Genomic DNA, 13,679 nt, shown 5'->3' on the forward strand with positions numbered 1-13,679 from the left:
CAGTACATTGATAATTGGACGTTTCCTAATCACTTTTTACACACAAAAGAATTTTATATAATATTTAAAGGCTTTTCTCACCAATATAAATATTTCTGAGTAGTATTTCTGGTCACCACGTGTCTATTTGAAATTCAATAATGAGTTAAAACACATGTTTACGTTGAAGTATCGCATTCATCAACGTAGTCCACTTACCTGCAATTTCTAAAACTGCAATGTATGCGTTACAAGCCAAATTCTCTTAAACTATCTAATTTTACCTTTCAGTATTGATATTCCACGTATTTGTATCCTTAATCCGGCCAATATTTCATCTTTTGCAAATTTTTCATAGTCAAGCATGTATTGTACCCTACATATCTACAACTACACTCTAAGTCAAGCATTATATAGTATACTAAAATAATTAAGTTTTAAAAAAAATGATGTGCCGAAAGTTAAACTCCACTGATAATTAAACATTTAAAATTAAATCTGCTATAAATGCTATCATTAGCAAAAAACAGATTATTTTAGTGTTTTTCCCACACTACTTTTAATATTTCAATTAGATTTGACAGGTAGCTTTCTTCCAGCATCATAACTTCCTTCCTTTGTATGGCCCACACTAAGCATAGTAGTAGTATAAAAAATATTGCCAACGATAGCTAAGGATTTACCCAGATAATTTTACAATAAAGTAAATTGTGTTTCAGTTAGGTATTAAGTATTTTAAATTAATTTTCTAGATTTTTCGAAGCAACTGAACGATATAAAATCTATTTAGGCTTCTCACTCAGATATGCTACTCTTCTCTTCTGTTTCACTGGAAGATACTTTTCCCTTGCATCTGATATTCGCTTTAACAGGGAAAGAGACACTGAAAAGCGCATTATGAAAAAGCTGACGAATTTGAATTGTATTCATCTAAATTTACTTTTCGTTTGCACCCTAACTTGTACTCCGGTGGTTCCCGGGGCTTCCATGAAAACCATATTTGCATATTTACGTGCATTTAATTTCTCCTGTGGTCGCTGGAACGGTTGGAATGCAAATATGCCGCGGTTCGCGATGCCCGGTGTGACAGTAATACTCGCTTAGTGCTCGTAGTTTTCCTTCGCACACATCCTCTCCAGCCAGCGACGGAGCGCTTTTAGCTCGCCTGCATCTCCGTCGTAATTAATGTTGTAATCTATGAGCATGAATTGCACCCGTTGTAAGGAGGGTTTAGCGTAAGCTTTCTGTTGTTGTTTGCTGGAAGTAGCAGGGCTCCTCCTCGGACAGCTAAGTCTGAAGAGGGCCACTTTTCTTCCTCTTGCATTGTATTCCTCTTCTCGCCACCCTCAGCGCAGTGGAGATTATTCCCTTCGGTAGCTTGTACGTCGGCTACATCGACATCTCGTTCCATCTGCCCTCACACTTACGTGCACTGCAAAGCGTGTAGCTGCAGAGCATAAATATTTTAAAAGTTATATTATCTTTCGATTCGATATCTTGTTGGAATGATGGAAGCCATTGCTTGCCCATGCTGCTATGCCAATTGGAATAATTATAAGGCTTTGAATTATAAAACTAAAGATTGTCAAACTATTCAGCGCATTTTTTAATTTTTTTTTAATTACCTGAATATAAACACCGAAAGAAGCGGGAATAGACGCGATGAATAATGAAGCGCCGCGTCAGCAGCCATAGCATTCAGGTGATCAGCGGTGACTTCATGCGCTAGTCCTTTTTTTCTGAAAAATTTCCATTTTCTCATCATCTTCGAGAGGAATCACGAATAGTTATTATTAATAGCTTCAAGTGTGTCCAAATATTTTTCAAGCGTAATTTACACCATAAAAATTGATTGAAATGCTTAAGGAGTTGTTTCATACCTTCAGCCCTTTATTTACGCATGCTATAGACGCTAGATTGCGGTCTCTCATTTTCTTATGGCAAATAATGTTCAATTTGAAGTTAAAAAAGGCAAAACACTTCGAAATTATTTTCCAAATATTTAAAGTTTAATAAAACCTCCACTTATTAGGGTTGTCTTTGGACTGATGCAAATTAAATCAAAAAACGTAAAGGGAAACTGAACGAAAATACCCACTAAATCTACTCCTCATTGCGACCAAAACGGGCATTTAACTATTTCAAATATCAGAAAAATAGTAATGTTATTATTCAAATTGAAGCTTAAGAACAGTAGTACAATTGCGCATTACATGGAAATACTGACACTGACGTCACTAAGGAGTGACGCGGAAGATACCGGATGGGTTAACGAACAAAAACAGAACAAGATAAGATTTCCGCTTAAGTATTGGAATGCAACCATTGGCCGACTAGTTCCTATCAATCACTTGCCACACTCTGTCTTCCTTTTGGCATCTCTTTCAACGCATGTTCATCTGACATTCACCGCGTCTTCGTAGTCTTGCTACCATCGCGCGCGTTGCGAAGCTTCGTCGCATGTTTGAATGAGCGATTCCATTTTCGGATTTCTGAACTTTTCCCTTCAGATTCACGTTCTGAAGACTTTGGCGAGTAAAGAACCACAAGTCACTTTGCATGGCGCCCTTTTCATGACCAAATGTCCTTTGTAATGTGAAAATTTGAGCTAATAAAGTTATTGACGTTTTTTAATGTAACAAGTATAAATCATGTGGATAAAATACTAAAAAAATATTAATGGAAGAAAATCAGTACTTTAAAGAGCCATAATCAGTTTTCATTACATTCAATCCTTAAAAAATGATGAACAATAGTTTAAATTGGAAGAATTTGAGAAATTCCAGGAAACTGCGGGAGAGGCTACGACAATAACTTCTTGACGGAGTCATCCGCTAATATGCATTACAATTGCATGGAACTGTTACATTGTAGAGTTTGAGAGCATTTAAAATTGGGCGTTTTTTATATTGGTCAAATTAGAGGCAATTAATGTTTTAAATACACATAAACTTTATTAATAAGATGACTTACCCAAAGAATTAATCATATTTAGTGTGATAGTGCCAAGTTTCACTTTACGGGCTCAATTACGCCCTTGTTTGGGATTTCGGTAAACTTTCCTCGCTTTCATCCGCCGAGTCCGCGTCGTCTAATAGATCTCGAAGTCAACTCCTTTTCTTTGCTTTGTCCTTGATTAGATCCGCCCCGAGATCCCATGAGCTGATCACGGTAGAGACTATTATTTCCCGGGAGGGAAGCAGGGCCACTCGATCCGAAGCAGCTCTTGCCGACTACGCAAATCTCTTTTCGCGCGGGGGACCCCATCCCATTCGATGCGTGGCTATGACGGCGCGTGTGGCGCATTACAAATCAAACGCACATTAAGTCGGAGATGTTTTCTTTACCGGAGTGCCCTCGTGCTTATTTAGAGCAACTGCGAAGGAAGTTTCATCTCCTCCAAGCACTCTTCTCTTCAAGGGTCCACCGTTCCCACCCTCCCGACGACGCCCTCTTGTCACCCGCAGTCTTTAAGTGGCGCCTTCGGGAATCTTTTCCAAACTCACCCCATGGAATTCATTGATCAACGGCGCCCCTGGCAGCAAAAATACCAATTGCACACAATGGAAGCTATAAGTCCTAGGATACATACATTGAGATCATCGTCAATTACCTTAGGAGGTATTTTTTTCATATCTAAGTCTTTTGCAGACATATTGTCAAAGTTTCCGCGCCATCGCCCCGAATAATCACCGATTGAATTGACTTCCAGTGTCATCCATTCGCCTGGGCTATCATTATTGGGTTTCATATCATTTCCTGACAGTTTTATTGACTCATATGTGTATCACGGGGCAGACTATAATTCAGTCACGAGTACTGGTTGCCGTCAGTGCAGAGAGGCGATTAAGCTGCTCGTCATCGCCGGTTACGGCCATCCCACATCCGATACCGGACACTTAACCTAAGGTTTTCCGAAAGCGTTGTTCAAAATACAGTCAGAGCTAACATACTTGAGTCACTAAAAGATACAGATACACCATTGTGTTCCTTCAACGTCCGTTTTAGCAACAAATTGTGTTCTGTGTGTTTTCATTTTTTATTTTCTCGCGATTACGTCTTATTGCACAGTAAAATCTAAACCAAATATTCTTGAGCGATAACACCACCTTCGTGCCTTCCGGACCTAAATTAATACTTTTTGACGCCATGAAGTGAGTACACGGCTAGAATTGTTTTAATTTTTGGAGTAATTCATAAATGTGCTAATAAATTAAATAATATACGCAAAGCATATTGAAAATTTCTGCTTTGCGAAATTACAAAATGCATAAAATAGCTGAATGAGATTTCCCCACTCATCAAAATAAACGAAAAGGACTGCTTATTGAATACACTGAGTATTTATCGAGTTGTCTTGTAGAATTGAAGGCATACTTTTTGTAAATCCAATTGGATCAGGACTCGAAAAATCTATTATGGGCGCAGTAGACTAGTAGTTGGAGCGCTATTCTGCTGACCGGAGGGCGCGGGTTTGATTCCTGGGGACGACTCTAATCACCAGAGCCGAGTAATTTTTCTGGTATCTGGGCAACCACATGTGTTACAGGGAAAGGAACTGATCTTCCTAGCATGGTGTGTGAAATTCACACACCATTGGGATTAGAATTAAGTTCGCTCTACCCTCACACATCAAATCGGCCTTCGGGTCGATTACTGTAGTATTGCACGGGCCACAAAAATTTGGATGATGACTTTAGGATATTGAGTAAATATTTTTTTTTTAGGTTTACGAGTACACCAAATTATGAATACATGTTTTCTAAGTACTTATGCACAATTTAACTATTATAGAGCAATTTTAATATTTAAACATTTCTAACGTCTCATCTCCGTCGCAAAATGCACGCACAAGCGATGCGCAAAGCATGCCGGTGGTCACCGAGCAAACGCTCCGCCCCGACTCGCCACTCTCACGGGGGGGGGGGGGGGAATGGCCTCCTCCTCTTCCGGGTGTGTTCGTCCGTCTCAGGGCAGTTTAGCGACCAGATTGCATCACTCAAACGCTCGGTGACGTTCGAAGGCGGCGCAGCAGCAAAACGGGTCGGCCCTACTTTCCCCACAAGCTAGCTTTTTCTTTGGCGTGAAAAGGTTGGCTGTGAGAATAGATTCCCAGAGCAGAGGGGAGTTCAATTGATTAAATAGACAGCCCAATATCTTGAGGGCTGTTTAGAAGCGCCGGGTTTAAATCCAGTTGACCCTGTGGACGACGCCCAGCTTCATCTAAGCTGTGCATGTTATTCTAGATATTATATCATCCAGGGAACAAATATGCCTAATGGAGGAAAGAGCTGCCCTATTCTAAGTCAATTCTGAAGTCTATGGATATCACGCTTTTTGTCCAGGCCTCAAAACGGGTTTTCATCCATGCCTCCTATAAATTGAAACGGTTTTTTTCTTTTCGCACAAGAACCTAAGCATTTTAGCCTTTTTCAAGAGGATAATAGTTAAGCCTGTCACATACTTTTATTAGAAAAATAGATGTGTTCGTAAATGTGTTCTTTGCATTTTATTGAAAGATAGAAAACACTCTTTTGAATGAGTTTTAAATGCAGAAAACAGTGTTCGCCCTTTGAGGGCAAGTGGAATTCATGCAAGTCACGCTTTATTAAATTCACAGACTTTGGTTTTTGTGATAAGTTTAGAGTCTTAGTCAGTATGTGAATCATACTTGAAGTAAAACATTTAAAGTTATTAATTGATGCTGTTACTTTTAAGAACAAATTAAAAAAATATTTAAATACTCAAAGAAAACATCCGCCACTTTAACAGCTGCACATTGCGGTCCAACTGTCGAGCTAGCAGTAAGAGAAATGATGAAGATAGATCAAAGTGAAGGACACCCTCTTTGTAATTATTAGCTATGCCTATACAGTTGAAAAACTACCATATGACTTCGAAATGAGTGCGATAATTGGTATTCCATATAGATTAATAACATATTAACACGAAGAAAGCTGAAGAATGAGCCTGATGTCCCACAGATCGGAAATCATTTGCCGATGTCTCTGATCGTTGGCCGATGAATATAACGCAACAGGGAAGAAAGGATTTCTGAAAACTGATTCAGATTCGAGAACACTCATGCTTTTAACCTCAGGAACTAAATTCCAAAGATCATGGAGAATCCTTCGATCTTGAGGAATAATTTTTTCAAACTTTGCGACTGTTTTCTGGGAAATAGACGGTCTCCAGTTTCTTCCTTGGCCATGAATTTCATTGCAACCAGCTGTAAACTCCCTACCCTACGTGCAAACGTTTTGACATCCATGCATGACTCTCCATAGACTTTCGTCGATTTCGTCGTTGAATTTCGGTAGGGCTATCTCCTCTCGCGTTCAAAGATGCCTGCGCTAACCTTTAACCTGTCGGTGGTGGGAAGCGGTGGCGCGGCCGCCGACCTTTTTGAATGAGCACCCGCTAATCGACGGCTTGCCTGGGAAAGCAATAAACGCAGCAGTGTGCCCAACAGTCGTGCAAACAGTTCTCCTGTGATCCCTGCGCTTTGGAGACCTTACATTTGGAATTTATCTCGTACTTTAAGTACTCGTACTTTCATCTGAGAATGCTGGCATCTATTTAAACTATTTTATCCCGATAGCATAATTTCAAACGTCCAAGATAATTCGCATTGTGCGATTAGTAAACTTTTCTTCATCTATTATTGATCTACTCGTCTATATCTGATTAATATGCATGAATTTCTCATTTCATTCATCGATTTGAAAGTATTTCTTTCTCTTCCTGGGAATTTTTACAGCTCAGCATTTGCCACCAGAGAGTATTGCCGCGCTAATAATGGGCCCTAATAATGGGCGCTAATAATAACTTTCTTATAAGGTTCTTGAATGTCATTACAAAGAGGCTCTCTCCACCCATCCGGTATTTTGTTCTCATCTACTAAGGTCCTATTGGTAACTCTGACCTGCAGTCTGCCGCAATATCACCTGCACTCCTCGTATACCAAGCCTGGACGTACCTCGTACTTCCAGTGTTCCCTGGGAGCATTTTCCCAACCCGCTGGTCCTCCTCGCTCTATGAAGTACCTTCTCCTTTCGCCCTTCGGAAGTTCATCAGGAAACCCGAGCTTGACTGTAGGGCTCCCGCGTCTAATCAGTTATTTTCCACATACATTGTGACTCCAAAATACATGCTACACTTAACTTTTTATTCCAGAGTTCTTTTCCGATAATTTATTTCTATTTCCTTTATTCATTTTTATTTGCTCTCTTCACTTGCTAAATCTCTACGCTTGGGTAGTCTGAATCGCCATGCATCGCTTTCTCATTTAATCCCTCAAACTCTTCTCTTGCTCTATTTCTTATTTTCTCTCTTTGATTGTTTCTCATACGAGTACTTGTCGCACATCTTGATTGGCATCCTGGACCTCCTCCTTCCACCGCGTTATTTCCTAATAGCGTTTCCCTCCTTTTTGTTTTTCCAACACCGATGGTCACAAACCTTTGTTAAAATCTGTCCTTTCAAGTCCACTACTATTTGTATTTGTCAAGTTCTTTTTTTAATCCTCATAAACCACTCCTCAATACTCTTTCACATTGCATATGCTAAACCTCTTTCATTTATTTCGTTCAGTATCCACGTTGAAACCTTTGTGCGAACTTGTCAATTATATTATTCATATAACTAGCATCAAATATTTGTGCACCCAGAAATTTGCACTGAATATCCAGTCTAAGGAGTAATCAAACGGTAATGCAAATATTTTTGCTTCTCTCTTTCACACAGACAAGGATCTATCGTATATAAATATTATGTTGGGCGATTCTATGCAACAGGGTGTGGGGGTTTTTCATAAAGATGAAAAATATTTGCAAAGTGAAGATTACCAAAAACAGATTAATATCGCTAGATGGTGGTCTCCTTCAAGTGAAACTCCCTTTAGAACATAATCCATTTTTCAACAATTTTTCTCTTGTAAAATATGTCCTCAATTCGCTTTCATTAAATTATTTCAATCTTCTCTAACTTCTCTCCGTCGCCAGTCAGTCTGAATTGCTTCTGTAAAATTATACTCTTTTCAAAGCCATGTAAAACTTTCGATTCCGTAATTCAATCCCGAGAGGGAGCAAAATCGAGTACTTTCAAATTAGACTCATTGAACGTACAGAGGTGCCAGTTGACCGCCTCACTATATTTCTCCGTCGTTTTGGCGGAAGCCACTCTGCGAATGCACCCTCGACGCGGTGAGGGACACGATGAACTTGCGAGCATGAAGCGCCTTCAAGCGATGCATTAGCCAAATTAGGGCGCCGGGATGCTCGGAACTTCTTCCCATATTCTTGGTTTTCAGGTCTTAGAGGAAACCGAAGTCGGCTTCCTGAAAGGGAATTGCTGCACTGGACTTGACCGTCCACACGGGAATTGCGGTCTCAAATCCAGTTGGGTGAACGATTTTCTTTGAGGATTTTAGCCATTAGTTATATGCAATGGGCTTTCCAGTACCAAATAGATGATTTGACGAGAGCAACACTATTATGATAAATAATTTACAACTTTAGACTAGAATAAAGAGTTGTCTTTTACCACTGGTAATATTAAGCTTTAAAAGTGAAAGACCGTGTTTTTTTTCTCTCCCGCGAAAACATATGTTGCATCGAAAGGGTTTAAGGAATTTCGTGGTCCACGGCAGGATTGCGCGTTCGAATATTTTGAGGTGCCTCCCCCTCCCTCCCAGCCGGGGAGAGAGGCAGAGGTGTTCCAATTAGGGAGAGGGCGGTAGAGGGATGTTGAGGGGAGGCGTATGCTCCTCCAACATTCAGGAGAGAGGGGGCGGAGGGGAGGAGAGGAAGGAACGGAAGAGGAGGGTTGAATATGACCTGCCTTGGAGGAGGGCACTCCTGCGGAGCTAATGTTGGAGAATGGGGTGAGGGTCATGGAGATGGAGATGCACGAGCGTTGTCGGTCCTTGCTGATGCCTCCTTTGCAGCCGCTGTGACCCCAGGGGCAAATGAGAGCGATGCGACCTTTCGGATAGTGCTTGGAGGGGGAGAATGTGAGGGCAAGACTTGAGAAAGAGGCGCCTGGAGGGTTGGCACAGAAGTTGACATTGGCGATGTGCGGTGGAGGACAAATCCCATCCGCATCAGCTGGATGGAGCAGATGCGGATGAACGTGTTGACCATTTACCGATTACTCATTTGGCCATTGAAATCTCGTTCATTTTCTTAGCGTGATTCAACTGGGAGAACACACCACTCTTCCTCAAATTTGATCTGTTGAATACTGTTTTATTGGCTTCCATTCGGCACTACCTTGGAAAGCTTCGACTTTTGAAACGTTTTACTGTTTTGTATTTAATGAAATCAGTATAATAAACAGCATTTATAAAGCCATTCTCAAGCCATTTCAACCTCTTCATCCATCCATCGCCTTCAAAGAAAACATGTAATGGCAATGTCTACGGAGACATACATAATTTAGTTCTTTCACCTTTTATGTTCGGTACAATTATTTTTCGAAATCTCCGCACGAAACTCAAGCTCTATCTATTGCCCTAGAAATACTACCCATTATTTCCGTTTCGTCTTTTATCGCACCAAAGTAAACCAAATCTGAGTGCGGGTCTATCGTGCTCACAAAAAGCAATGCTGACTTATTATAACACTGACTTTAGCATTGGCGTACCAAAGGACTGCTCTCTTCGCAACTTAAAACATTTCCATTCCAACTTATACATACGTCATTGATTACGCACTTAACTATCAATGCTTCTAAAAACCCATCATATTTTCCCAATGTCCCATTCACAGTGCCACAGTTTCATGTCTCGCATTTTCTGTTCTCGGTGATATGGCAATCAAAAACTGTCTAAACCTTTGGTCGAACTAATATTCAGTCTTTTATTAATTTATTCAATCATAGTTTTAACAAAACCTTTAAAATTGTATCTAATTATGGTCTTAAATGCGATTCAAGCTGACATACCTACATTCAAGCAAACATAAACCCTTAGTTTAAATTTGACAACATTCCAATTCATCGGTCCTGTAGATTTGATTCGGGACCGGTTCCACTTGTTATCATATTAGCAAATACGCGTATTTTCGATTGGTAAAAAGAGTGAAAATTAACACTGATTGAAATTTCTTTGACCCTTAAAAAACCTTAGGCCTACATTAGTTATTAACAATTAATGTAGGCCTAAGGTTTTAGGTCTAAGTTGTTAATAACTAATGTAGGCCTATGGTTTAAGGATATGTTTTTAGTTGTTAATAACTAATGTAGGCCTAAGGTTTTAGGCCTAAGTTGTTAATAACTAATGTAGGCCTAAGGTTTAAGGATATGTTTTTCATAAGAAATTTAAAAATTTGCCTCATATTTTGAAATGTAAGGCCTTAAAAAGGTCAAATCAATAAGAAATTGACACATGCTCATATGCACTCTTTATATTTGCCGTCCTTGTAGTTCATATGGCGCAGAATACTTTAGAAACAGTTAATATTTGGTGGATTCAAAAGGTTTTTTACTTCTTGTACAGATTAGAGAAACCTTTAAACGTAACCAGGTGCCTAAAATACTCAACATTGATGGAACAAGAAATATCAAAAGAGCGTTTTATTCAACGGCTCAGTCTATCGAGGTAAAGTGGAATGTGGAGGTCGCACATTGGTAACATGCATAAGGAATAGGATAGTTGGGGGCGTCACTCGGTGGAAGCGATTCGTAATATAAAAAACTATTGTTCATCCACATACGTCGTTGCACCATTTAGGCTATGACTAACAAAGATTTCGACTTATCACCCGATGATGACTTTGCAAGTCGAAATCTTGGTCGTTCACAATGCAGCCTCTGTGTACTTTTAGCTATTCCTTTTGTAGAATGGATAAGGAAAGTTAATAATTATTTTTGGATACACGATAATGCCATTTCAAATAATATGTAACGACATTCATCTTACAAGGGCATTCAACTGTTTAATATAAAGTATACATGCTTAGTTATTACTAAGAAAGTAATAGCTTTCATCTTCCAAAGAAACTGCGGGAGATGCCGCAACAGTAACTTTTAACGGAGTCATCCGCTAATGTTTTCAGAGTTTAAGAGGACGCCTCGGTAGCTTAAGTGGCTAAAGCACTCGACCGGATATTGAGGGATCTGGGTTCGAGTCCCAGTCAAGGCGAATGATTTTTACGCTCTGAAATTGTTGCATTAAAAAGCTTTCATCTTATTTGAATTTTCAGCCTTAAATAATATTACTAAAATATGGAAAATTATATTCCTGAAAACTGTGAATTAATACGTCAATGAGATCTGATGCTTTATTTACTATATTTATCTCTTTGAAATGCTACTTTTTCTACTGCTCCCCGCGGTCTTGATTTTCATTGATTTAAGAATTAATCCTTGGCCAAAATGCTAATGACAACCAATAATGATGTTATTTCGAAGGTTTTACGCCTCCGAAAAGGTTGTATCAAGATATTGGAAAATTCTCAATATTTTTTCTCTATATTCCTCCCTTCCTGTCTTTGCTGAATCAGTGCTTTTGGGACTACTGAATAAAAACGATGCCCACACCTTTTTTAGCTAACTGAACGTAGTTAACATACCATACTTGTAACTCTATGAAAGAGCAACCACGAAAAGAGATAATTCGCGTGAATTGATTCACGTAAACAGCTCATTGCAGACCATCCCTGGTCACGATAGGGCAATGACCTGTTATTCACGGAAGAATAACTGGAAACGCTTGGCAGCGAGTGGGTGGCAAAAGAGCGCTCTCCCTTAGGCTCGTCCTCCTTCCACCCTCGAATTGCAGTCGACAAGGCGTGCTCCACGGATGAACTCTTTCAACGCCCCATATTGAAGTGCCTCCGCTCGGATTCCGGGGCTGGGACTGTTGCTGCCTTCATCATTATCCCTTGGCTAATCGCGCGGAGTCGGGGTGGGGGGGGGAAGGAGGGGGGAGGGGAACGGGGAAGTCCGCGCCCTCAGAGTGTGAGGCAAAGGCGTGTATTGGTATTCATCGGCGACGGGAAACAGCGGGCGAGAGTTGAGCGCTGCTATAGTATTTCCCGGCGACAGACGGAGAGAGAGGCGCTCCGAATTTCCCGGCGAGTTTCAAGAGTGGGAACAAAATGAGCAATCTCTCTCCCCAGAGCGAGAAACTTCCCCATCGCATCCCCCGGCTCCCTCCTCCCCGCTCCCCGGGAGTGAGTGGTCCCCGGTGAACTTCCCCTTCCCCTAAGACGGTTGCTCCTCTACTAGTGCAGTTCGAAATTATTACTCGGCAAACATACCCGTCCGACTTATTAATGAGCAGCAAAAGATGAACACGAAATTAGGCTCTGGCGAACAACTAAGTTATCTTCCGTCCGTTCCATTTGTCGCTGAAATAGTCAATTTTACGACAGGGGTGTTGAAATGCGTGCCAAATTATAAAAAGAATTTATAATAAAATTGTATGAAATTTATATGTAAGAGGGAGGGTCACTTAATTATCCTGAACCACCCTGTCCATCCCCAATGGCACAAATGACCTTAGCTGTCGGTCGCCTCCCCTAAAAACTACTACTCGAAGTTTTCCAGGATAATCTGTAGCCCAAAATAAATCGCTCGGCTTTGAGCGCAGACATAAGTGTATACAGAATTCAGAATCTCCCTGATCGCAATCCAATCGTATCTGCAACAGAAGGGCCCGCGAAATAACTCCAAAGAAGCACCAGTATCAACGGTATGGCAAATAAAATATATTTTCTGATAATTTTAGGAAAATACTGGAGAAGAAGAAATAATTCCTGGCTGCAACTCGAATCTAGTATATTCAGTAATATACGTTCAAAGTCCAAGAAACGGCGGGAGATGCCGCGACAGTAACTTTTTTACCGAGACATCCGCTTACTTTTATTAAAATGCAACTATTTCATAGTGTATAAATCATTCGCGTCGACCAAGATTCGAACCCGGATCCCTCGATGTCCAGGCGAGTGCTTTAGCCCTTTTGTACATTAGTCCGGAAGGTAAGAGGATGCCTCGAAAGCTTAACGGGCTAAACCACTCGGCCAGACATTCAGGGATTCTGGTTCGAACCCCGGTCAAGGCGAATGACTTTAATGCTCTGTAGTTGTTGAATTGTGATACTTTCGAATGCTTCTAGTATCTAAATCCATAATTGCATACATAAGATCATAAGAGTAACAGTTAGGAAAACTTTATTAATTACATTCAGACAGTATAGCTTTTGAAATCAAATACATTTAAAACAAATCAACGAGGAAATATAGTTAATACGTTTTAGGTATGAATATCCCTCGCCGTTAAAAATCAGCTTGGCAATCGCCTCGAGAGAATATTCCACGTTCTAAAAGAGATCTTCCTGGAGATACTCGATGATCAAGCGCGCGACTGAATCTTATATCGTCAATGTGTGAGGATTTTCAGACACCGTGCATGGCCAACGGGGAAGAAAAGAGTAGAAACACTCAGGGTTGGCCGTAGAAGGGGTTTGCTTCTTTTCACCTATCAAAACTCGCGATCAGATCAAGGTAAAGAGAGAGGAAAAGGCCGACAAATTGATTCAATTGACATGCTCATGACTCCTTTCTCTCTGTTTGTATGGTGGGTGAGCGCACAGCTCATAACCAAAGCCATAGGAACGGCATGGGGAGAGTGGCGTGCATGGAGATGTGTGTGAGGCATGGTTGGATTGGCTTGATTGAGAACCCAACCATGTCTCC

Source organism: Hetaerina americana, unplaced genomic scaffold (genome assembly GCF_022747635.1).
Source record: "Hetaerina americana unplaced genomic scaffold, ioHetAmer1.1.p SCAF_21, whole genome shotgun sequence".
NCBI classification, from domain to species: Eukaryota; Metazoa; Arthropoda; class Insecta; order Odonata; family Calopterygidae; genus Hetaerina; species Hetaerina americana.